At 41.6% G+C, this 26,332-nt stretch overlaps 1 long non-coding RNA gene across 1 annotated transcript; it reads left to right on the top strand.

Moving 5' to 3' along the window:
- Positions 1–3,970: 3,970 nt before the first annotated feature.
- Positions 3,971–6,082, top strand: LOC308384739. Its single transcript, XR_013969387.1, has 3 exons — positions 3,971–4,126; positions 4,226–4,292; positions 5,893–6,082. It is a non-coding gene; the product is annotated as an uncharacterized lncRNA (long non-coding RNA).
- The last annotated feature ends 20,250 nt before the right edge of the window (positions 6,083–26,332 follow it).

The raw sequence follows: 26,332 nt of genomic DNA, 5'->3' as shown, positions 1-26,332 counted from the left end.
GACTGTCTCAGTGCTGTAAGGATCACAGGTGAATCAAATAAATGACCTCAGTGAAGAGGCAAGAACAAAACTGGAACGTTTGATGTTTTGTTTTTAAAAACACGTTTTAAGAAAATGTTTTTTACTGTACTGTCAGCTTGGATCGATATTCCCATAAACTTACACTGAAATTATTTTTTCAATTGCATTTGCAGCTAAGCATACAAATGATATATTAGCTAATTTAAAAAAACAATAATTTGCATAAAGATCCAAAAGCAACTGAAGCGAAACAAAAAAAAGTGTTTTATCTTTAGTATTTGAGGTGTGAGGAAAAACCTATGGTAACAGTTTCTAACATATAAAATAATAAAACACAGTTGATTGCTGTAGAGCTCAGCCTTTTGGGGTTTTTCTTTTCGTTTGTTTCTTCATTGCCTCTGAGTCCTCAGTCTGTGATGTACTTGGAATTGAGTGAGGGCTTTGGAGTGTGACTCCACTTTACTACACCACTTCCTCCAGTTCTACAGAGGCCATAAATGTAAAGGGGTTCTCTCACACCTTTCCATCCCGTATCATTCAACAGTCGCTTTCTTTTTATTTCAGAAGGCTGATAGAAAGACACAGAGAGCGTTAAAAAGAGGCTGCATACAGAACAGATCCCCCACCGACCGGGCCTTCGGGCTCCGCTAACCCCCTTCAGACACACACACGTCACAGGGAGCCGCCTAATTAAGATTTCATTTGACAAGCGTCGTGTGTGAGCGTTCTGTAGCAGCACCAGAACACGCAGTTGTCATGTGTTGCCCAGTGAGAAGGTGGATACATAAAACAAGACGAAAACATCCTCCCCGGGTGACGGGCAGAGTGTGGATGAGGAGCAGGTGAGCAAACGTCTGCTCCAAGATATGAAGTTTGCTTGAAAAGTTACCTGAGAAAAGCGGTTTCTCACCGCTTTTCTCTCTCTAACACACACACACACACACACACACACACACACACACACACACACACACACACACACACACACACACACACACACACACACACACACACTGTGCAGCGCAGACAGCTGAGGGTTAACTGATTCAGGCCTTGCTCTGGCATCAGCACACACTCACCTAGGTGAGAAATATTACAGAGGTCTGGTGCTTCACAAAGAGACAGTTATATGGATGCATATTTTCCAGAGGACTGCACTGGCCTAAAGAAGTAAACACAGGCAGGCATATGAGTCAGCTCTGGGAAGAGAAAACATACAGTGTCCTTCTTTATCTCTCTTTGTCTCTCTCATATACAAATACATAAAATGTTTTTTGTTTGTTTGTTTGTTATGGGGGTGGGGTGTTCTGTGACTGGTCAGAGGGCAGAAGAGTGCAGCTGTGATAGATGTTGTAATCCCAACAAACAGCAACATTAGAAAGAATGAGCACAAGATAATTAAGCTGTACCACAGGCTGAAGGCACAACTGAGCCAGATGTGGAAGGTAAGAACCAACGTGGTCTGTAGGAGTTGTTCCAGCAGAACTCAGGCACAACCTCAAAGGTCTCTGTCCAGAAGAGCGCAGTCCCAGGAACAGCTGAGATACTGCACAGAACTCTCAAACTCTCAGGCCTCTGGCAGACGACCTGAACTTGATAAAAACACATATACCACTCCCAGGGGGCAGTGAGCAGTATACATGTATATCTACCATAGATAGATTGCTTAAAACAAGCAGAATTGTTCTTAATTGTGAACACTGTTAAATTGTCCTTTTGCTTCTGGATTAGTGTGAGTATTTGACATGATGGTGGGTTATGTGCCATGTTCTGGGAAAAATCTTCCAAGATTTTACCTGTTTCTATTGTGACTGGCACTATGGCAACAGCATCAGCTACTTATGTAGTCATGTCACAGCCTTTAGAAAGATTCATCAAGTCTAAACCAGCCATGAGGTTGAGGCAGCAAAACGTCTTATTATATTAACTTAACTGATAAAGTTTTTCCACATGTGGAAAATATAGTCACATACTTAAAGCTGGTCCAGATGCATAAAGCTGTAAAAAGCTGGAACAAACTAGTTTAATCAATTTGTTTGAGTAACTGTTTGAGTAACGTGTCCTTTCTGTGTAAAACTGAAAGCACAATGCTGCTCAATACATAAATAAATAAAGTGAAAACAAATATATTTGATTTTCTTTTTGGAAAATTTTAATAGTATAAAGTAGTACAGACTGTCGATACTGTACCTAAGTAAAGTGCAGTGCATCTATACTACAAAACCTAAGTGTGATGCATTTTTTTTGGTGCACAGCAAAATAAATTCTTACTCTGATAACCAACACAGCACAGCGTGCACAGACAATAATTTAATGGCAGCAACTAAAATGATCAATAATAAGATTAAAAGGAAGTAATTAAAGCTACAAATCATAAAAACTGGGCCTTTAGTAGATCTAACTGAACAGAGACACAGAATGAAATGTGTTTCAGTCCTCAGTGAGAGTTTATTAACTTGGGATGAATTATCCATTTTGTTTTTTTTATCTAGAGGTTTACAACACAATTCAATGCAGCATGATACTATATTTACAAAACGATACATTCAATGTGATGAATGCAACTATACGATATGACATAATACAATACCTACGATACAATACAATCCACTGATACAGTACAGTACAACTGAACATCCTACATTGGTGGAGTAGACTGAAACTCTGTGAACTTTATTATATTCACGTCTCTCTTTGATTTCCACTGTAGCGTTACAAAGACAGAAGAAAAAGCTGCAAGTAAGACAACTTCCAACTGCTGTTTCCTTAAACCTCAAACCAGCAAAGAGTGAGCAACCCCCCAGCACACAACCCCCCCCCCCCCCCCCCCCCCCCCCCACACACACACACACACACACACACACTAGTCCCCTGCTATCTAGATGTGGATTGAGCCCTGAGCTCCGTCTGTCACTTTTGCGTTTCCACTTCAAGTTCAGGAAATCTAAACTTTCCTCTCCTAATCACCCGTCCCTTTGAAGGGGATAAAAAGAATTAGTGGGGACAGTAAATGTCCCCCTACCCCACTACCCTCCACCCCCAGCCTAGCCAGCCTTCATCTAGGTGCCCCAAAGTAGATCTTGAGACCTTTGGCATGCTAATGATAAGCGACTGAGCTTTGACACTACAGGAACTGACCCAACCGAATTTGAAGGAGAAGTGCTGACCACAGGAATCACAGTTTCTTATGGCTACATACTGAGCTTTTACATATCTGATAAACTAATAACTGATAAAGCCTGAAGTATTTCTTAATAAAATACTTTTTTGCCTTTTCCCAGATTAATCCTTCTTTTATATAATGAAAACACAAACAACTAGACGTGATTTCATTTGGGATTACGTTTCTTTAGGACACATTACATAAAAAATATCTGCAGGACGAGTCCTTCAACTTACAGCAGCAAGGAAAAAGAGCACACATACATTTTTCTATTTAATGATTTAGCAAACAGACTATTTGTAAAGTCTCAATGGCTAGTTTGATTTGAATCTTTACTGGAGCATTGACACAGCTGTTTACGCTGTCATGAATCTGCCGTCCAAAGGAGAAACTTCATTCATTCATTCAAAATCAGAAATTTGGGGCCCCTCATCCAGGATTAACAAACAACAGAGTAAAATTTAGCAATCACACAGAGTTTTTTGCCCTTTCATTAACTTTCTAGAAATAAATCTTGTTAACATTTAAATGCGCTCAGTGATTTGGCTTGTTTCCAGCTCTACTCTGTCGAGTTATCAAGTGTATTTTTCAGCTCCAGCTGACAAGCAAGCAGATTTTCTTGAAGGTTCTCGAAGGTTTCTTTTCTCCAGCGTGATCGGGGTTGCTTGATGCAAATATGGGCAGCTGAGTTCAGCAGACACCAATGTGTGAAAAAACACAGTTAAATCTCCTTGCTGCAGCCCCCAGCTGTGTGCACATGCACCCACGGGCACACAAACACATAATACCAGCAGACTCTGTGTGAGGTTACGCTGTAGCCTATCTCTGTCTGACATGAAGAGGGATGGACTTCGGCTGTGCTGAGAGGCCTTGAAAGACATTAGTAAATATCAACAGATATTTCCGGGTGGATTACCTGAACCGGGCCCCACTGTCTGCTGGGTATGTTATAACCTCAGTTCCTGATGCAGAGCGCTTTCTCTGTCTCTCTGTACAGACCTGAAGGAAGGGAAAGTTTTATTGTTTTGTTTTGTTTTTTAGTGAGCAGGCTGAATGGGCAGAGGAGCGAGAGATCAAAAGGAGCGAGGCCAGTTTCCACTGACAAACAGTAAGTGTTAAAGAGAGAGAGGAATAATGATAGGTGCAAGCCGGGAACATTATTTACCCAGAGTCAGAGGACGTGTGACTTCAGAGCTCATCACCCTCTTCCTCTGCCAGCACTTCCTCTCTCTCTATAAATGCACAATTAAAATGAGATGTTCACACACGACGGCGTCACCTTCTGGCGCATGACCAATGAGCTGTCAGCATCTTATACAGAGGATTGGTAACAGGACATTATATATGCAGCCAACCTGGAAATGCCAGTGAAATGAAATGAAAAAGACATGAAAGAGAAAATAAGTAAAGTCAAATGACTCGGATCCTGTAATGCATACAGTTTCTTTAACCTATGAGTTCTAGTCAAGCGCTACACGATATGGATTTTCCTTGTGTGTGTGTGTGTGTGTGTGTGTGTGTGTGTGTGTGTGTGTGTGTGTGTGTGTGTGTGTGTGTGTGTGTGTGTGTGTGTGTCTAACAAAACAAGGTAAAAGGTGAAATACAAACAGAAAGATGAGTTTCATCGTTGTTGTGATTTTCTGTTAAATTCCCTTTGAACTTCAGCTATAATTTGAAAGCACGTAGCATCATGTTCATATACTACCCCTCCCTTGCTCCTTCTCCTAATCTCCTGACTGAAGTAAGAAAGAAAAAAATATTTAAACTTATTTGTGCAATGTTTGTGTTTCCTTACATTGGTTTCAGTGACATAACTCTGATAAATCACACTGTTTTGAAAGGCCACGATCTAAACTTTACATATATTAATATTCTAGTGTTTCCTCTCTGGGTTAGCGGGCGACTTTTTTTAGGGATTTTTCAATGAATTGCAACTTTCAGATCTCAGAATCTGTCTTCATTTTAAACAGTTATGTGACAAATATGAAAAATAAATGCCCTTCAAAAGAAGAGAGGATAAAACAAAACTGATCACTTGCATTACTGACATTAGCGCAAGTCGAAAGCACGCGCAGAATTTCACAAGCTAACATGTTTCTCAACAGTTGTACTTACAAAAATGGGTTAGAGATAGGTCTGTGGACCGACTGACATATTGTTTCCAAAACACAATGTTGTGTCTCACATTGCTGAGAAATATTTTTTTTTACTTCATTCTTTTAAAAACTCCATAGTTGGAGAAAGAGAGACCTTCACCTTTATAAGATGTGTCATCTGGTGTTGGGGACAGATGAACTAGTTGTGTAGCTACTTTTGTTGGTAATTAAACTTTAATAATGACTCAAGTAACTAGCTGATCAGTAAATATTCAGTTCAGTTATCAGTTATGCTATTTTATAAGTTAACCAGCCACCAGAGTTACCCCATCTGGGCCAGTTTCTGGAATGTTTTCTATAACTCCCTGAAAAAGTCTTACTAATCTTTTTTTAATGTTACCACCAAGTGACGCTCCTGAGATGAAGAATATATTTTATTATAATCTTATAGGTTCAGATGTAACTGTAATGTGTTCCTAACACTGGGATGACCTGTCTATGGTTTCCCCACTGTTGTTGTCGTCTGCTGCTGTCACAAAGCTCTTCTTTGATTCTGTATCGTAGCTTTACTGATGCCTTGCTCCTCAGTCTTATACATCCTGTTTCCAACAGGCGTTGCGTTCTCGGCTGCAAGGAAGCATGACAGCCTGTGAGCTGCGGCAGGCTGCCTCAACCTCTCTGAGTGTCCATGGAGTCTGCAGGACAGGCAGCGTCATAGGTGAGAGGTGGTGTTAGGGAAGCTTCCCTGCACCGTAAACAGAAGTAGGGGGGTAAACAAAGGGGGTTGAGCTGCTTTTATTGCCTTCCCACGCCAGGCAGAGCAGCAGCAGCTGACTGGAAAGTGTTACCTGGAATATGCCTAATCGCCCCCCCCCCCTCCCCCCCGCCTCCCCTTCACCAGCAGACAGCTCATCTGAATGCAGGCGTAGTGACCCAGGTGTACAAACAGCAAACAGTAGGGCCACATCAAAGGCTCTCATTAAAAGACAATAGAAGCAGATCTCCCCCTTCAAGCCCTGCCAGTGCTTTTTACCACAGAGCACGGGCCTTCCAGATCCACCCTATCCCCGCTGAGCACACCGCCCTCCTCAGTGAGTCCTGTGGTGAACTGCTGCAGAGCCGCTCAGTGCAACGTATAGAAAATATCTCTGCAAATATTTTGTCATTTGCATTTTTTTATCACTTAATAGATGCAAATCTGTTTTGTGTGAGCTCTCATGTTTCAAGCACCACTTTCAAGTTCACTCCATGCATCAGTCAACATTTATGTCCCATATAAATCCAGCTTTGAAAAAGAAACTTTAAAAACACTGGACTGATATCTTCCTTCACCTCCCCAAACACACACACACATGTGTGCTCAAGTACACACACACATACACACAGCTACACAAAGTACTTTGACTGAACTTTCTTTTAGCTGCTCACTTATTCACACAGCAGATTGATCCGACTACTTGATGTGGTAGATTTTTACATCAGACGCTCTTCCTGGTGCAAAAAAACCCCTCTCACTATAGCAGACACTGTTGATTAATCAAATTCAGATTACATTTGAATTAGGAAGAATGGTATCGTTATTGAAGCGGTGACTTTTTGGGCCTATTTGTAAAAAAAATTGCAAATACTTTGAATCACAGCTTGCTGTGATCAATTAAAGACATGCTTTACTCAAGTAAATCTTCAATGAACTGTTGTTTTTATCTTACTGATATAGTGACAGAAGCATTTATGTTGGGAAAAAATAGTAAAGAATATTAGAGAAAGAGCCCTACTGGTGACAGTGGGGAAGAAGAACTCCAATTTAATAGGGAAAAAGACTCAGAGAGGGGCTGTCCTGAGCCCCAAGCAGCTGGATGGAGAAATGAGGAAAAAGGAGCAGGAGAGACGATGGATGAGAAATGGGACAAAACACAAATTGCGCATGTGTGTGTGTAAATAAATGAATAAAATAAATGAAAATAAATAAATAAATGAAAATCAATGGTTGCCTGGAACAGCAGAAGAATGTGCTGCCAAATGTGCAGTTGGTAGTAGTGCTACATGAAGTCAATGAAATTTTTAAAACAGATTTTTTTAATCAACAGGACATCTCTCTGTGCAGCCATGTTTGTTATAAGCAAAAACAGCTTCTCGCTGGGGGCAAAAAGGATTTCGCCATCATGCTTTTTCTCCTCCTGGTATCAGTGTCTTCATCTCTGACGTGAACCTTGAATTTTAAATTGAGTCCCTAAAGTCAAAGGTGGAAAACCTTTTGGATCAAGCTGCACAACCACTAGCTAGGAGATGTGCACAGCGGGAAGACGTCATTCCTGTAACAAAATAAATAAACACACAGACGTTTTAAAGCAGCAGCCTAAAGGCCGGCGCTGTGCCGTTAGATGTGAGCTGTCCTGGGAAAAGCCTATCTGGACTCCACAGACAGCCTCCAGCTTTGATGGGGAAGCCTCTTTGTAGTTGGCCTGGAGATGGCTTGTTAGTCAGTAAAAGTGAGGGCTAAATGGCTCCCTAACAGGAAGCAGTTTACACGGTGACGCTCAACCTGCCTGTGGCCTCTATTGTCCTGAGCCCCATGTCCCACTTCATTACGATTTCCATAAGAAAGGAACAGTAATTGCCCCTTTTCTTCTGCTGGCCCTTCATCTTGGAGTGTCTTTTCTTTTCTTATACTTTTTTTAGCCCCCCTCCTCCTTCTCTCACTCAGTCCCTCTCCATCAGTCTGCTCTCTGTCCCTGTAAAGTCCAGAGAAACCCACAGGAAAAAAGCTTTTTTCTATGTTCATTCTTTTTAGGGTGTAAAAACCAATATTTTCTTCACAAACCCTTTTCTTTTCTCCATCATTACAAGTATGATTTTCAAATTTAGGAACTGATTTAATGTGGCTGAGTGCACTTAAATAATATATTTGCAGCATCAGCTTCCCAAACTACTGCAAACATTTAGAAGTAAGCATCACAGCAGTTGAAGTGGAGTTCCTGAGATTTTCCTGACCTTTGAACTGAGCTCTGACACGTCTACATGGGGGCCCAACTGAAAAGTGCAGAGGAAACCTGACATGCTATGACTGGAAATCGACTTAAGTGAGCAAAATTACTGAAATTTCATGATGAGCCACGGCCTTAAATTCATTTTAAACAGATTTCAGTGCTTTGAGTGAAGTGTAAAAACTTTCTGGAATAACAAAACATACAATTACAACCTCTGAAACCAAAGCTGGGTCAAAAACTATATATATCTGTATATATCTGTCCTTTGCACCTGTACAGCTTGCTAACCAAGCCTGTTAGGCTTAGCTGATAACTTAGCACTCTGATCCAAATGTGAACAAGACAAAAAACAAACAAATAGTGACAAAAATGTTCAGTTCAGTTCATTTTTATTTCAAACATTTCAAACATGTGCCTTCACAATCATTACAAAATATCATTCCATTACTTGTTTGAAAAGGAGTAGGCAGAAGTATTTACTTATTTGTCCCTACCCCCACAGGTTTTTACCTCTCATTCATTTAATTTTTTTTTCTTTTTTTTTTTTTTAGTCTTAAATTAAACAAACAACATATAAAAGTAAAGCAAAACAAAACATACATAAATCAAAAACAAGAAATTAGCAAGCCCCACCACAGTATAGTTTCTTTCATATGAAAAATACAGAATGTGTATATTTGCAGATACACAAGTTATGGAAAAACAAACAAACCAAAACAAAAAAACCCAAAAAAGAACCACAACACCATTACCAGCAACATTACCGTCCTGGGTTAACCCCGTTTTCTTCATTCTTATACTTATTTAAAATGAGGTTTTTATATTTTACTTTAAACTGTTTTATGTTTTTCTGTTTTATATCAAACCACTTCTTTAATATCGTTAATTCCTGTGTGATCATCTCCAAAACCTGTGGCAATTCCACACCCGAACACAGTATATTTGTGTCATCTGCAAATATTACAAACTTTAAAATCTCCGATACTCTGCAGATATCATTTAAGTACATAATAAACATTTTTGGACCCAGTACTGAACCTTGAGGTACTCCACAAGCTATATCCATCAAATTAGATTTATATTTGTTTATTTGTACATATTGTTGCCTATTCCCTACATAGCTTTTTAACCAGTCCAAAACCACTCCCCTAAACCTGTACTTTTCCAGTTTTTTTAATAGAATTTCATGATTAACAGTATCAAACGCCTTCTTTAGATCTAAGAAAACGCCAAGCGCATACCTCTTATTATCCATACAATGTGGGGTCCTAAGTCAGCGGGTGACATCATGGTAGCTATGTCTGTCTTTTATACACAGTCTACAGCATCCACCTCAGCCACTGTCTGAACTTCTCGTGAAAGGTTTTTATTACCTCTGATGTTTTTTTACCAGATGAACTCTGCTGCCTTTACCTTTACTGCCCAAACTTTTCTACCAATCAGTTTGTGACCTAAGTGATGCTGAAGTCTTGGAACACTGCATGTCTGTGGGCCCTGCAGTGGTTAAATCCCCGCAAGGATAATAATTTTTGCATGTTAGAAAGGCTCTGTGTATCTGGTTATTTCGCTCGAGTACTTTTATGTCAATGAATTTGTATTTTGAGACTCCATGACTAACACAGCTAACTTTATTCAAGGTTACACATGTAAAGGATAAAAATGGGAAAATGAACGTGGTGTTTTGATAAAGACACACTTGAAGAGGTCATGAAAGCACCAATAAGGACTGAAAGGAATTAGAAACATATTATCACATTAGACTATTCACATAAGTAATGCACATCATCACTTTTCTCAACCATTTACTTTGCTGAGGGTTTTGAGGAATCTGTCTATCGCAGCTGTTACAGAGCGAGTAAATACACACCATGTAAAATAGAAATCATTTAAGTGTGCCTGGCATCAACACTTCATAAACAAGGGAGGGGATATACACACTCCCTCACACATTTTCTCACACCGTGCCCCATCACGGGTCAGCCATGGCTCACTTTGAACTTCTGAGGTGATAAAACGTAAATGCAGCAATAACTTCTGTGTTTCAGTGACAAGTCAAAAATGTTGTTTTGCACACTCGTTTAGGGAGTGGGATACCTGGATCATCTCCACACTTCTAAATTTTTTATATATAAACTGATTTGTTTGAAGCTCTTGTGTATCATTAATAAGAATTAAATCCAGGCAGAAGTTCACCTTGGGAACGTCTTCCATGGAAAGGCTGCAGGTATAGCTGACTTCAAGAAAGGGGGAGGGCCTCCAGACCCCCTCTGTGAGTTGAACTGTTTTAATCAGAGCCCCCATGGAGGCCCTGACAAAAGAGCCCGGTCAGAATCACCGTCTGCTCTTTTGTTTCACGGAGAGCCACGGAGGCTGGGAGAGGGCTGCAGGCTCAGCCGCTGTGCCCGTCACCACAGCAGGCCTCCTGTTTATTTGTTTTGGAAACTGTTTTATCCCAGGTGACAGTAAAGGTAACAGATTCCCACTGTGATTTACTGTGCTGTAAGTTTTTTGTGTTTTTTTAACCAAACCACGAAGAACGGCTGTCAGCTGTTTTCATGGAAGGGACGCACAAATAATTTCCTTCTATGATGCACTAATATTTCTGTAGCAGATGTACTGCATAAATGTATTTATATGTTTAAATAAAATACAACATTTGAGCAGACAGTGTTAAAAAAAACCTATATATTATGACATAACCTGATATAAACTGTGACGGGCTATATGACCTTCAGAGGTAGTTACTTGTTACGTAAAAATGCTTGGATATTTTTCAGTCCCAGCTTCAAAAATCTGGGAACTTTCTTTTATATATTCACTATTTATAGTTTTATACTTGTGTTTTTATAGGTACTAAGAGAAAGTGTTGAAAGGTATTTTAAATGAAAGACAGTCATGTGGGGTTATAGGATGGCTTTCCTTGGATGTCTCCCAACAAGTGACAAGGACAGGATGTTTCTTGGGTCTTTACGGCAGAGGATGATAGCTTGATCCCCCTAAAAAGCTCATACTTAGGGTCTGCAATCACAGTATCACCAGCTTAAACTCCTGTACAAATCCAGACTACAGCCAAGCTGTTAAAGGCTTGTGAAACGAGGTATCTTTGTTGTCACTGTTACCTTAAAGTGATTCTTGTGCAACTTAGATTCTTCCATCCTTGACTGGACTTACTGCAATGAGCATGCCTTCATTTAAAGACGTGGTCAAAGTCTCTAAAGCAGAGGCAACGTTAGCAAGAGACAACTTCCCCTAAATAGCAAAAATTGCAGTTCCTCAAACAACCACTTGAGGCAGCCATCTAAAGCGAGCCTATCTCTATTCACCTACATGTTAAAAATGCCCACCTTTACAGCAAAGATATAAGATTTTACAGCTCAACACAAAAACTATTTGTCATTTGTCATCCCTGGATTTGTAATGTCAGATCCTGGGGCAAACTTTCGACTTGATGTAGGAGTACTGGTACCTGGGCGTCCACATCAACAACAGGCCGAAGTGGAAGGTGAACAGAGATGAACAGAGAGGCTGTATGAAAGAAGGAGATAAGTAGATAAGTGCACACTGTGCAGGAAAATGAGGGGAGGTTTTGTATCAGTCTGTTATGACAAGATCAGTGTACTTTGGTATGGTCTGCTGGGTGAGCAGTATCAGACTGAATAAACTGATCAGAACGGCTGACTCTGTGATTGGCTGCGATCTTATCTTATCTTATTTGAGTTACTGACCTGGACTTGTTGACTGTGAAATTGTTGGTTTTTATAGCTGTAATAAGCCATATAATCCATGCTTTCTGATAGAAACATATTAAGCTTTGAATGCTAACTGGCATAAACCTGATGACATCATTAGGGCATCATCATCTTCATCAGTTTGTCACCCTTGAGAAAGCAACAACCCAACAGATGACTTGTATTCAGACTGTATTCACCAGCGTGCACGAGCTGAGGGAGATGACCAGTTTGATGGAGTGACCCCTGTTTTCTCAGCATCGCACCACCTCTGCATCTTAATAGCAGCTTCATGATGCTTTCGGGGAATAATTAAAAAAAACGTTCATCCATCGTCGCCAAAACATCACAGATTGATTTAATTCAGATGTTGACTTTGTCGGGAGCTCAAATAATTACAATCAAATTGGAAAAAGACACAATGCTGGCTGAAGTACGACAGTGGTGATGACTAATTGCATCGGCGTGGCATAAGTAATGCCCCAGAAATGAACTGGCTGATTTATAATAACCATCAGGACCTCAGAAATGTGCACATGTATCTCCTACAACTCTCATGTCACTAATCTGCCCCCTTAAAGAGACACAGCTGCTGATACTCTTTCAAGGTTTGGTGACATTTTCATTGATCCTCGTGTTGAGCTCTGGTTAAATTGCCCCCTGGTGTTTATTACAGTGGAGCAAAACATCTGTACAAATGAATGGTTTGGGCTGGCTCGATCTCAGCTCAGGCACAGCTGTCAGGAGGTCCTGCGTTCATGGCCAGTCCTTAAATAATGCATGGCCACCCTCTGGTGGCCACAGCAGATATCGCTGTGCCCTGTGTCGAGTTTGGTGCGCTCTCACACACCAGCCTTTTATTATTGCTGTGCATTACGTCGGGTAGAGTAATTTAATCTGAGCCCAATGTGAACCACAAACAATGTACAATGTGTTATTTTTCCAACAGCACGCGCAAGATTGATGATGAATAAACCACACTCTTATAAAGAGGTGACAAAAATGCATGTGTCTCCACAGTTTCACTTTTGTGGACCTGCTTTTGTTGCCATGAATATTACATTGAGAATCAAATTATGGGTACAGGCTTTGTGAATGATTGATATAATGCAACAGCATGCAGTAAAAATGACTAGTGGATGTTTTATTCATGAGGGGTTAGATAAACAATAAAATCCTGGCAGAAACATGAACACCCACACGGCAAATAGATTCATGAGACTAGCAAACACATTAGATTGTTGCATAATCGTTCTTTTCTTTCTTAGCCTTATCACTTGAAAATGTATAAATTTCCCTAGTTTGAATGTAATTTGAATTCTGGTGTCAGCAGCAGAGAGCAGAATATCCCTCTCCGCTTTGAAGATTTCGACTTCAGAGAGAAGCATTTTTTGAGCACATCTCATCAGGCTTTATGGAATTTAGATAAGTGAGTTTGCATTCATGTTGGACCTCTTTCCCTCTTTCCCCCGATCTCTGAATTGGACACTTTCATTTGCGCCAGTGTCTTTCACTGCCTCCAAACCATGACAAACAGATGCATTAGCTCCCTAATTGCTGAGTATTACCAATGAGATGCCTTATGAGTTACCAGGGTTGCCTCCTAGAAATGAAAGCCCTGGCCAATTTGCATGGGAGGTAATTGAATCGCCTGCAGCGAGAGAAAAGAGAGGACGTGCTACGCATTACAGCCCAATTGGCTTCTCTGAGTGTGTGGCGTGAAAAGCTATTTTCAAGTGCTGAATGCCAAGGGTTTGCTCTCTCATTCATGTAGAGTCCACTTCTCGCAGCCTTTCCCATCCACTCCAGCTCCAGTTTCTCCAGGCCCGGCTGATGGCTGTTGAAAAGGTAGTGGAGGGGGGGGCTCAGGGCCCTTGTATTTATGGGGAAATGATCAATCCCTACTTTGTGTGGAAACCCTGAGAGCCTTCGCTGAGGAAGAGAGAATAAGGTGGATGTGGAATTTGGAATTAACTGTAGCTTTACAATTGTCTCTGAAAAATGCCCTGGGACAGCCGTGAGATGTACATGTCATACATTATCTACATGTGCAAATTGAATGAGGCGAGGATTCATCTTCAGACTCAGACACATTTGTATTTCCCCCGTTAATGTGACAATCACACGCCAGCATCCCACCAAAGTCCTATCTTTTTTATTGACATTTTGATTCTTCTTATTTCTTGCTGCAGCAGTTGATATTTTGCTGCTTATTTGCATGTTTGGCACCCCTTTGTCTCATCCTACCACTATGATCATTTGTATTTTCATACTGATGCCACGGTCTTGTCCCACAGCAGGCAACATATGAAAAACATATCATAACACTTTTTTTTTAAAGAAAAAAAGAAAGAAAAACGGCAAATTGGGTTACCAAAAAATGATTAACTTCCTCTTGCAGAGCAGGTGGCAGTGTGCACCTCGGACCAATTTTACACTCATCTGCACACCTACAGCCAAATTATAATCACCAATTACACCAACAGTTTCTTCCGCCGTTAATGTGGCAGCTACGTTACTCTGCCGCACGTATAAACAATCCAATGAATGTATTTAAAACCTGATTATAGACTTTTCCTGACCCGTTCACTTTCCTAACAATACGATCAAGCAGATACTTATAAAAGAGGACCTTTTGTTTTATGGGAGCTGGAGTCATGAAGTCCTGCTATCTGAATATTAATTTTAGCTGAGTGCCTGGACTTCCTGTTTTTTATACACACATAAGACTGTGAAGCTAAATTCAACATCTTTGCCCAAATAAAACATACAAAGAAAAATAATTGCCGGCTATCATCATAAGGGATTATTCTCCCCGTTAATGAGAGACTCGTCTTGTTGATGAGATGTCATTAAAGGGCGCCTATCATCAGCTGATTCAGTCTCATTTTAAACATGAGAAAGGTTTCAATTAAAATATTGTGTGTATGTTTAATGCCTGTAGATTAAAAAGTCAAGCTTTCCAATGACTTTTTTCTACTCTTGTGCTGCCTCATCAGCTTCACATTATGTTTTTCTGTCAATCTGGTCAATTTGGGAAATGTGTGCTTTTGGAAGGAGGGGGCTTCGAGACTCAAATTTGGAGCTAGACAGAGAACGATGTGGCTGCACTAAGCCCCAGTGTTATATAAATAAGGACTATTTTAAAGTCATACAGAGCTGGCCTAATCGAGCCCAAGAAAGCCCTCCCTTAATATCCAAAAGTGTACTGCTTAATTCCCGTCAGCTCACTGTGACGTTTTCAAACTTCATGTTTTCTACAAGCAGCAGGTCAGAATTTCTATGCCATTCACTTCGCAGCAACAAGAAAGCATCCGCTATTGTTATTGCGTTATTTAAAAAGGAATAAAAAGGCAAATATAAAAATAATTTCAGGTAATTTAATTTTCTGTTGATCAACCAACAGTTTAATTAACTGATTATTTCAAGTCAAAAAGTATAACTTGAGCTTTTTAATGTTTTACATTTCTGATACTGAATGTCAGCGACAGAGAAACCCTCACTGGCAGGTTAGCAAAGAGTTAAAATGCAGGTGAAGGTCGAGTACACACACATGTTCATATCTTTGACCGGGGCCACTTTTCAGCATATTGACTGGAAGACATCAAAATCGTCTTATTACAATACAGCATAAAATGAAACAGCAGTACAGCCAATAGTGTTTTACAACATCCAGGCACCATTTGGGTAAAGTCCATGGTATATATTCTTATCTGAAAATACAGAACGCTGTAAAAATATGGTTGCAAGCCTATAGCAGCCATATTCAATATACAGTTCAATTCACTTCAACTGAGTTCAATTGTATTTATATAGCATCAAATCACAATAACAGTTGCTTCAGGATGCTTTATATTATAAGGTAAAGGCCCTACAATAATACAACGAAAATCCTTAACAATAAGACCACCAAGTACTTGGCGACAGTGGGAAGATGAAACTCCCTTTAAACAGGAAGACCCCTCCAGCAAAACCAGTCTCAGACATTGGCAGCCATTGCCGTGACCAATTAGGAGTCCAATACCATTTTTATACTATCGTGCATGTTATTGTGTATTGTGCTATTGCTACTGTGGTGGAAACCTTAATAACCCAAGTATCAGTCAACTTTGAAAATGACATGACTTTAAATATCTGTGTTATGGGTAACGTGGAATATGTACTCACCGAACACCTTTCAGTACAGTTGAGAATAGTGCTTCACCATCGTTCCATACAGCCTCGATAATAACTCCCAATAACTTACAATGTCTACAGAAAAAGACATTGTAAGTAACTGAACTCCTCTGGTAAAGTATGTGAATGATGGTATGGTGGAAATAAAAGGGATTTAGAACTACATAATTGCCAAGTTTATTAATACTCATCATGACTTTGTCCGCTGCCTTTGTATTGCTATCAAAATGTACCCATAATTATCACAAAACAAGTATTTCATAAAAATACAAGCCCGTACCGTAAGGCTTTGGGGGTGATCTGGAATGCCAGATTCCAAAGCATTGTGGGAAGCCTTCCCCGAACAGGACAGGCTTCAACAACGACAGATTCAAACACATACACACACGTCCAGTTACTTCTGACAACATGCTTCCCCGTTAGCTCTTAGCGTTGGCATATAGATGTGTCTATGATGATGAATAGACAACACCAAATCAAATAAATGAAGTCTATTATCAAGATGGCTTCAGAATAGTGAAAGTGATGTGACACTTAGGATAATATTAATTTCCTGCCCTCTGTGCATCACCCTGACTCCTGTCAGCAGGACAGACAACAGCAGAGTATCCTTCTCCTCTCCATTTGCTCTCTCTGCATCTCTTTTGTGACTGGAGCACTGAAACGGGAAACACACACCTCTCTTATTTATTTCTAGCTAGTCGTGGAAGTGCAATCGGCCTCGTTCAAGATTGACAATTTTATGCTGTCAAATTAAAAGAACCCTCTGAATTAGCGAGATAATTGCATGCAATCTCCCTTTAATGGGGCTGTCAGTGATTACTGGCTGCCTCAACCAGCCCTATCAGTGGCAGGGGAGGGGAGTGTGCTGAAATGAAATGTCAATCATATTAGCATAAATGAGTAAATTAGTGCAAGTGGCTCATTGTCAGAGCAAATCAGGCCTGATGTGCCACCCTTCGACCCACAGTGGGGACTGACACTGTGAGGAAGGGAGGATGAGGAGGATGAAAAAACAGAGCCGGCAGGGAGGGAGGGGTAAGACAGACAAAGAAATTACATGTGAGCACATGGTGCTGACAGCTTATGAGATGTACAATTATTATCTTCAACTGGTGAAGCACATTGTTGTGGCAAAGAGCAGTCGGCAATGATTCCTCTTCATCTGCTCTCATGTCCATCTATTTAGGGCCGCGTGTGCAGCCACCTGCAGATGAAACTCCGGCCTTATAGGCTGGATAATCATGACACAAGAGGAAGAAATTTAAGGAAGTTCTGAGTCAGGCTTTTAAGTGCACTTCCTCAACATTTGCTTCCCTTGTTTTTTCTCACAGAGGGTTTCTCAAACACTTACGTCTTACGTTTCAATCACATTGTAAACATAAATAAAAGAAGGGCTTTCCTCAGCCCATATAGCTTTTATTAAGGCCTGGAACAAGGACTTATTTAAAATGTACTTAGATGAGTCACCTCAAGTACAGATTCTACGTCTTATTTTCTCACTTCCGTTTTTGAGACAAGGCGAAAGCGGAAGGTAAAAGTCAGAAGTGTTCACACTAACTTGGAAGGTGTTCGTGTATGTTTTAAATAGGCTTTAAAGATGCATTCAGCAGATAATGGGCAGGCTTAGACTAGTAGGTCGGTTGCACACTTTAGCATTGGGCATTATCCTGATGTAGCAGTATCCACACGCTACTTCACATGTTGCAGAACAGAGGGACCCTTCCTCGTTCCTTAAAACATCACTTATTAGAGTGATGGTTTAAATATAAAATCAAGCACACGTCCAGCATTTTGTAACTAGGAACAGTTCTTTAATTCAGTTCATTCCTTTGTCCCATCTTAATATTTCTCTCTTAACAGCCAGTCTCAGATATGCCTTCTTTTCAAATGTAATGCTACTTTGAAGATCAGCATCCTGGAGTTGCAGTTTTCAGCGCTGACAGTGAGTTGGTTGCTTTGTTGTTACCATTTAATAAAGCAGCCGTTCCTCAGACTGCAGACTCTGATGTACTCGCGCCTTCGCTCACTTTGGACTCCCACTTTTCTGTTTCCCACTGTTCTGGTTAGAGCCAGTTTGCACTCTTCAGTTAAGGGAATAGTTCACACTGCACCACACAGTGGAACATTTCTTACAACAACAATGCAATGGCTCCAAACACAACCAGTCAACTTTATCGCTTCAGCAGTGTAACATTAAACGCAGCCTTTAAACGAACACATTTGCATTAGCTGCAACAGGCCATAGGAACCCAGGAGTGATGGTTGCTGAAAATGGGTTTCTACTAAGAAGTCTGATTAAAATCCATTCCATTTATCATTATTTATAGCAACTTCATTTTAAATACATTTCCATCTCCTTTCCTTTCAAAAACAAGGACATTTCTAGTTGACCCCAAACATGCATTAGATTATCGTGCGTGTTTCTGTGTGTATGTGTGTGAGAGTGACACCTTACACATTACAGGCAGTCAGCTAATCCACTGAAAGTGTATAATGCTGATGGGTGCCACTTAAGGAATCAGATTTGGGATTTACTGAAGAGCATTTCTGCAAAGGAAAAGACTTTTGTTTTAGCACTTTTATTAAATCGAAGCTCTCAGAAGAGGCAGATTAAATATCCGCTTCTTTCAAACTGTTGCCTAAGCTTTTTTGTTATGGCCCAGGTTCACATAACCACAAAGGCGGTTATGCTCTCGAGCCTCGGGACCCAACAGACATTAGAAAACTATTTGAAATGTTATGTGTTAGCATCATCTGCCCTAACTGTGAAGTCAGTGCAGTCCCCCTTTAGGAAGTGTTTTTTTTCTCCTTTTGTTCAGAACAAAGTTTGACAAAACAAAAAAATTTAGTAAATCTAAGAAGCGTTTGGGCTTTGGGTTTGGTTAACAAAATATCTACACCCTCCAACTCTTTGTCTATGTGTGTGTGTCTCTCACACACACTCAGACGTTCAGACACGCTCAGCTCTTTCCTCTACGATTTCCCACAGGCAGCGGGGACCGAGTGTAAATCAAGGCAAAATTCCTCCAGTTCGACAATTCATTTGTCCACAGGCTTGTTAGGCAGGAAGAAGGAGGAGAGGGAACGCGTGTCAATAAATCATCTGACGCCTGGCTATATTTATGCCCACAGCAATGAGTTTAACAAGGAGAGCAGTCCTTGAAGCAATATCCTAAGTGGCACTTCATCCCTGTCTCCTTCTTCTACACCCTCCTCCCTCTATTACCCACCCCTCCACCACCGCCACCACTTCCTCCTCCTCATCCCTCAGGAGGCTTCTGATTGTGAAGTGGCAGAAGATGCTTCAGTTGGAAGCGCGCAGACGGAGAAGAAAAAGACGGGCCTAGACACCCGCCCGCTGTCTCTCAGCTAAAATTATCCCGCGAGCCGCAGAGATTTTGAGAACTTCATTTCCTTGTTCATAATTAAACTCCTCAACCTTAATCTGACCCAGTCATTCTCCTGCTGGAGCCGAGCTGGGGCTTCCTGCAGCGCTCACTGAGCCCTTCTTATTACAGGGATCAGAATTCATCCCCCACTTCAGCTGCCAAGTGTGGGTCACCCTATTCAATTATTTTTTGCCATTCATGGCATGTGAGATGATAGATACTGGACTTCCATGCTAGCATTTACATGCTGGTGAAGCGAGCACGAGGGTTCAGGAAAGGTAACTAAATCTCCACTGTGCACAATATCACTGCACAATGACGCTCACTACAGAAAGCCCTTTAAACGCAGCCCTTTCCATGTTATTGCCTGCACTGCACACAGACTACCAGCAGGTGGCAGTCCTGAACCAGCTCTCTCTCTTGCATGTCCTCCCTGCTTCTTTCCCACACTCTCCCACCCACTGCTGCTTTAATTACTGGCATAAAAGAGGGAGCTGTTTGTCCTGTTGGCTCCTCGTGGACTATCAGCATTGCTCAGACTAAGAGAGACGCTCTTCTTGTTTTGCTGTCAAAGCAGTTTCCAAAATTAAGAGTAGCCTGGCTGAATAATTAAAAAAAGAGGAACAATCAACACTAAAAATAGCAGCTGACCCTACCTTCTCTGACCCTCTGTGTCATTTAATCTCCTTCAAAGAGAGATGATTATGAAGAATGAAAGAGCACAAGGGAATCAAACACATCTCCTGCCGGCACTGTTGTTAATTTTGCCATGAAACCAAAAGGTGCCACGATCAACATGCGGAGTCGGCCGCTGCCACAGCTACACCTTATGACCTACATGAGCATGAGACAACATCGAAGACTAGGAGAGAGCATGTAGGTTATCAGACACTTTGACCAGCTGTGACAGAGCGATAGCCTGGAAGTGCGTCTGACACCGTGGCAGTATTAGTAGATTTGTCAGTGTCAGACCCTGGTCTCTTAGCATCGGTTTAATATCATAGAGATCCATCTGAGTTAACCCCTCCGCTGTGTGGGAAGGAAAACAGCAGCAGCAGCAGCAGCCATGATGTTCAGCTTCTCCCGCATTGTCTTCGCTCCCTTTTGATTTACCCAGACCCAGAAGTGTGGCCTTGTGCCGGGCAACATGATTTGAACCAGGGTGGAGAATGGGATACAAGCTCAACTCCATTCATGAAGCTCCCTCATCGAGGGGGTCGCAGCGGTGAGCCTCTGACCTCTCCTTTCTCAATGGGTATTGTGTGGGCCCGTGGTTCGGAGGGTAAAACAATCCATATAGGTTTAACAGGCATGAAGCAGAAAGGATAAAGCCTTGTAGACACTGGAAAGAGAGGCCGTCGCAGAAGCCAAAGGGCCCTGCCCTCGGCATGCTGCGGGTCAAGGGCAGCAGGGGAGTCTTGCAGGGTTAAAGGTCACCGACATGCTCACCTGACTCGTGCTATTATCTCATCCCTTTGAATTTGTTGCCTTTCATATTCGATTCCATTTCACTTTTATGCAGTCAGTAGCAATGAACGGCTGCATTCAGTGTGCAGCAGCCCAGGCGAGGGGATTAGCATGCTATGACCTGCTTTGCAATCAACACAAAAAATAACCTTTCCTTTGTTTTATATTCATCTCTTTCTTTTTTCATTTTCTTTTTTTTTTTTGCACCTTTCACAGTTTCGTGTATGATCCCACATTATATGCCCAACAAGACAGCAGCAGTGCTCCCAGTCTGTATCCACCCTACAACCCGCTGTGGTCACCGTGCTCTTTAATTTAACCTACTTTTGTTTTTTTTTAGTTGCTCTGATCTAAAAATAAATAAATAAATGCATTTTTAAAAATCAATCTGCAGTTGAATTCCAGGATTAGGACCTGTGCGTCAAATTAATTCAGTTTTACCGGGCTATGGAACAGATGGCTGTTTCATTCAGGACTCGGGGTAGTTTTGTTGCCTGGCAATCTCGAGCCAAACCAAATCAAAGACCATAAACTGTCACTTAGGGGCAAGTGGAGTCTGGTCCTGCACGCGGTCTGACTGCGAAAGCATCAGTCATCATTCGACCACATCGGGCTACTTGCAGAACCTGGTCAGAAATTAATTGATAGTTGAGATGCAAAGCCGATAAAGGGAGCTTCTCCTTTTGGCTAGCTGTGGAGAGGAGGGGTAAAAACTCAAATTCAGGGTCTCACCTCAGCAAAACTAGCTGTGAAACCTGGTGTTATGGGGAGTGTTAAGGGACAGCACAAAAGGCACCATATTTGAATGGCACAGATGTACTTTTATAGTCCCCACAGGAACATAGCAGGCTAAAGTTTTGGGGTTTTTTTATTCTAGACAGCCTGCCTATGATATTCACGGCTGAGATAACAACAATGATCCAAAATGAAATGCTTTAAATACCAAATAGCTCCAGTTTAAGGTTTAATGTCAGCTGAAGGACATGTTGACTGTATGATAACTGGAATACTTTCTTACATTTAAAACTATAATACAACAAGTGCAGTAATTACAGGAGTTTGTCCACTTGCTCACACCGTTGATGAAGTTTTTCTTCAAACACACTTCTGGACGTTGAAGCTATTCTCGCTTGTGTGGTGGACAATGCGAGCTGAATAAGCTGTTACTCGGGCAGATATGGCGAATAAATTTATATTTCTCGACAGTTATGTGTGAGTCATTATTTTCTTATGTGATTACTGTGTTCATTGCACCCAGCAAACTTGATGTGTGCTCTATAATAGAATATGAACTCCAGCGTGAGTGCTGCGGGCCTGCTTGTTTTATAGGGCTTTTCTACTCGCTCCCTCTCGCCGCTCTCTCTCTCTGTGTCTCTCTGCCTCTCTCGCTCATTGAGTCAAGGCGGGAGTTTACAGGAACAGCAGGCAAGCAGGCAGGGCCTTGTCACACGGCGGAACAACACAGGAATGTATTGTATGCGTTAGAAAGACAGGACAGTGGGGCGAAATAGTGCGCCAAGTTTCCTAAACCTGTTCTGCGGGCGTTGAAACGCATTATATTGTCTATCCCGTGAACGGACGATTCAGAGAAACTATTGCACTTTGTTTTATGTGACGTACCGGCTAAAAACGCTGTCGTTTTGTGTTGTAAAACAAGAGTCACATACACGCACACACAAGTGAGCCGCGGAGGAATCGTTAAGGTTGCCAGTGAGTGCTGCGGCGCTGAAAGCACACACAGTAAATTGAGGCTCCGGCTTCCGGGAAAACACGGGCTGGATTTTGATTTTAATCTGTTCCAAAAAACTGTTTTTAAAAGTGGGAAAATGAAGAAGGGAAGTGTAATAATTTTTTACGTTGTCCTCCAAATATATTCCGCCAAAGTGTGACAGTGAAACGTGTCGTTTTCAGTGCTATTTTTGTCATTTTCAGTCGGTGCTAATGAGCTGCCTGCCTGTTGGAGGGAACGGTTGCTGTACTATGACCTCTATCTCGACTTGACAAGCTTCAGCTCAGTGTTGAGAGCACCAGAAACCTGGCTGCACAGGATGTAGAACTGGTTATTCTGGTGGTCGGTAAACTGGAACATCCTCGTGTGGAGAACAGCCTGGGTCAGATAGTAAAAATGCTCCACAGACATACAATTGAAGCTTTGGAGGGGTGTGGGGCTGCTGAATTTTCTGTACTATTAAATATTCAGGGAAGACATGTTTAGATGTGGTGGGAAAGTTAGCAAAAAGCTACCTTCCATGTAGCCTATAAACGTAAAGGCGAGTTTGTCATACTATAGTTTGTAAACAATTATAATGAATGGAAATGAATTTAAGAGAATATCTGTTTGACTAAAGTCAAAGTAGCAGTAACGTTATACTGTCATGCCAGACTGTTGTAGAAAAACACTAATATATATCCATACAGTGCATTTATTATTGCAGATAGATGAAAGTGATACAAACAGTATGGTTCTTAAAAATGATTTTCTTGTCACTCCAAGTTATTTGTTAAGAAGTTTATATGCATGCACTGTCCACGCCATCAAAACAGCCCGTTTTTTAAAGAGCATGTTGAAGGCCAGGTCTGTGTGACCACAGACATGTTTAGATCTCCACTATCTAGACGGCGGCCCTCATCCTGTGCAATCTCTTCAGTCTGTCTGCCCTGGAATGCCGCCACTGACAGCAATTCTTCCCTGGGACAACAGGGAATTATTTGGAAAGGGTGACAAAATCAACACACCGTCTGCCGATTATCCCCCTGCTATTCTGGGTCCTTTGGCTTGGCTGTGTGTTCAGAGCATCAAAGAGCCGTCGGTCTAAAGGGAGGCGAAGCGCGGTTTAATCAAACATTTGGGGGTGCCTCTGTTTTCAGTGTCATGTGCCACCATTTCAAAGAAATTAAATACTAAGAAAAACAATCGGGAGAAATCACCCCCTTTGGACCAAAAAGACTTCAAGCCCATGCACATGTGAATCTCCATTTGGGTGCATTGGGTCTTCGTGCAACCGAGATCATCGTTGGGCCAACTTCAAACAGTTCCTTATCGTCTGTTTCTGCGACACGAACCGCAATCATTTTTTAAACCCACATCTTTGCATTAATATTTCAGGTCACTGATGGGCGGCCAATTATCGAGTGCCACAAAGACAGAGCGTGCTACATGATGTTCGATTAAGGAACTAGAGGAAACATTGTCGCGAGAGACGCTTCTCTTTGGATTTGGACTCCATCACCTGGTGCGTATGCCCCTGCTTGGCCTGCTTTCTCTACCCAGGCCCTTTCTTGATTGTCACGTCTGGTTGACACAAAGTGCTGCCACACGGATGGGGGTTCACCCCTCCCTTGAAAGCCCAGCTGTCAGTGGTTACATAATAGCTGAGCCTTGTTGGGCTGGCCGGATGGCTTTGTGTGCTTGTCACTGAATGTGATTGTGGGTAAGATTAAGCGGCGGGTGAGAAGCCACAGTTAAGGGGTTCCTACCTGGTCTCCTGCAGAGATGACAAGAAGAAGCAGAATCAGAGGTTTTGGAGAGTGCTTTAATGTGGCTCTGCGAGAATTGCATCCTCTTTTCACACCACACATTGTGTTGATGAACAGCGCTTCTCGCTTACATCCTTGATGTTTTATGTATTGCCTAAGTAAAGACCTCAGAGGGGAAAGCTCAGCTGCATGGGGGGCCGATGAACTGAGCATCCAGGGGTGATATATTTAAACAAATGGCATTAACCAAATGCTTTTTTTTTCCTTTTTTTAAACTAAAGCTGTAAAAAAAAAAAAAAATCCTCCACGCAGATTCAAAAACCAAACGCTCTGATGAATGTTTTTTAGCCCGCGGCCACAATCAATTAGTGCTTATGAAATATCATATAATGAATTCACCTAAAAGGGAAAAAAGGCACTTTAGAAATCACAGACCAAGACCAGGACATGCGTGTGATTCCAGTAAACATGATTTAATAATAACTCTGTTATTGAGCTTGAAACCATAAAATTCACGGGAAGTGGGTGGGGGTTGCTAATTTATTGTAGAGAAACCTGATTTCCCCTGGGCCTATTGCATTATAGCACTCTTTACCCAAGGAACGGGCAGGAACTGCTTCAGCTGGGGTACCCTCTTGCCCTGAGAGTGGATGGTCACAGTGATTCCTATCAGATCAAATCTCTCCTAAAACACCTTCAAGTCCTCAATCCAAAGGCTAATGACTTGGTCTGCTGGAAGATACTCTGCTCCCTTCTCCTCTTCCTCTCCGTCTCCCTCCTCCTGCCATTCCAGACCAGCTTTTTCCTCTCTCCCCTGCTTATAACAGAGAGCCAAGCCTTACATTAAATCTGTGTTTCTGCATAACCGGCCTTGTATGTGTTTTTTTTTCTCCTCAGTCTGCTCGGCCCTCTGCTGTCTCCCTCTCTCCTCTTTCTCTTGCAGTGGAAATAGCGCAAACCAAGCCAGTGCCTCACTATCAGCGCTTTTCTGCACAACCTGAATTCTTCCAGCACAACAGCAAATAAACAGCCATGCAAAAAGGGGGTGGGGGCTCTGAGTACAGCACGACAGTGCCATTTAAAACTGTGGCTATGGAAACCCCTCTGTCTTTTCTCCTAATATATGTTTATGTTGCTGGGTTTGATTGACAGATAAAGGCACACTGGGGGAAGAGCCTCCTTTAAAATGCATTGTCTTCAGCACCTCCTCCCTCTCTTTCTTTTTTTTTTAATTTTCTCTTAAAATAGGCCTCTCTGGCAGGTTAAAATGAGGCAGAATAAATTACTTTAGCTGTGTTTTGCCCTTCTCTTTCTACTGTCTTGATTTCTACAGTTGCAGGACAAAAATCGCTCTCCTCTGTGCCTGAAATTTAACATTGCTGTTGTCCCTGACTGTGTTCCTAGAGCTCCTTTTTTATTGTAACAGTCTCAGCTAGGATTGCGTATGTGGCGCCTGCTGCTATCAAACAAGGGATATCAAAATCTCTTGGAGAGGCATCTGGCCAAATCCTCGAGTAGGGAGGTTCAGGGTAAAGATGCTGTTACGCTGGGTTTATAATTGAAGAGATATTAGTTCTCCTTGTCGGTTTTTCATTTGCAGTAATGACTAAAGCGAATAAATGGCACTTATTATTAAGAGGCACTTCTTTTTTCACGGCACAGTAACTCTGTAAAAGTTATTTATTAACTTGTTTAAATCCAAACCAAATACTGTGCTGTATGCTAAAGGAGCATACAGTCATACATTTGCACCTGTGCTGCTATTGATCCATATTCCTCCACCTCTTGTGTCATGCCAAGAGCTTTTTAATGAATCACTTTCCGT

Source organism: Rhamphochromis sp. 'chilingali' (assembly GCF_963969265.1).
Source record: "Rhamphochromis sp. 'chilingali' genome assembly, chromosome: 17".
NCBI lineage: Eukaryota > Metazoa > Chordata > Actinopteri > Cichliformes > Cichlidae > Rhamphochromis > Rhamphochromis sp. 'chilingali'.
Note: the sequence above shows the minus strand (reverse complement) of the source record. Positions and strands in the feature narration are given on the sequence as shown.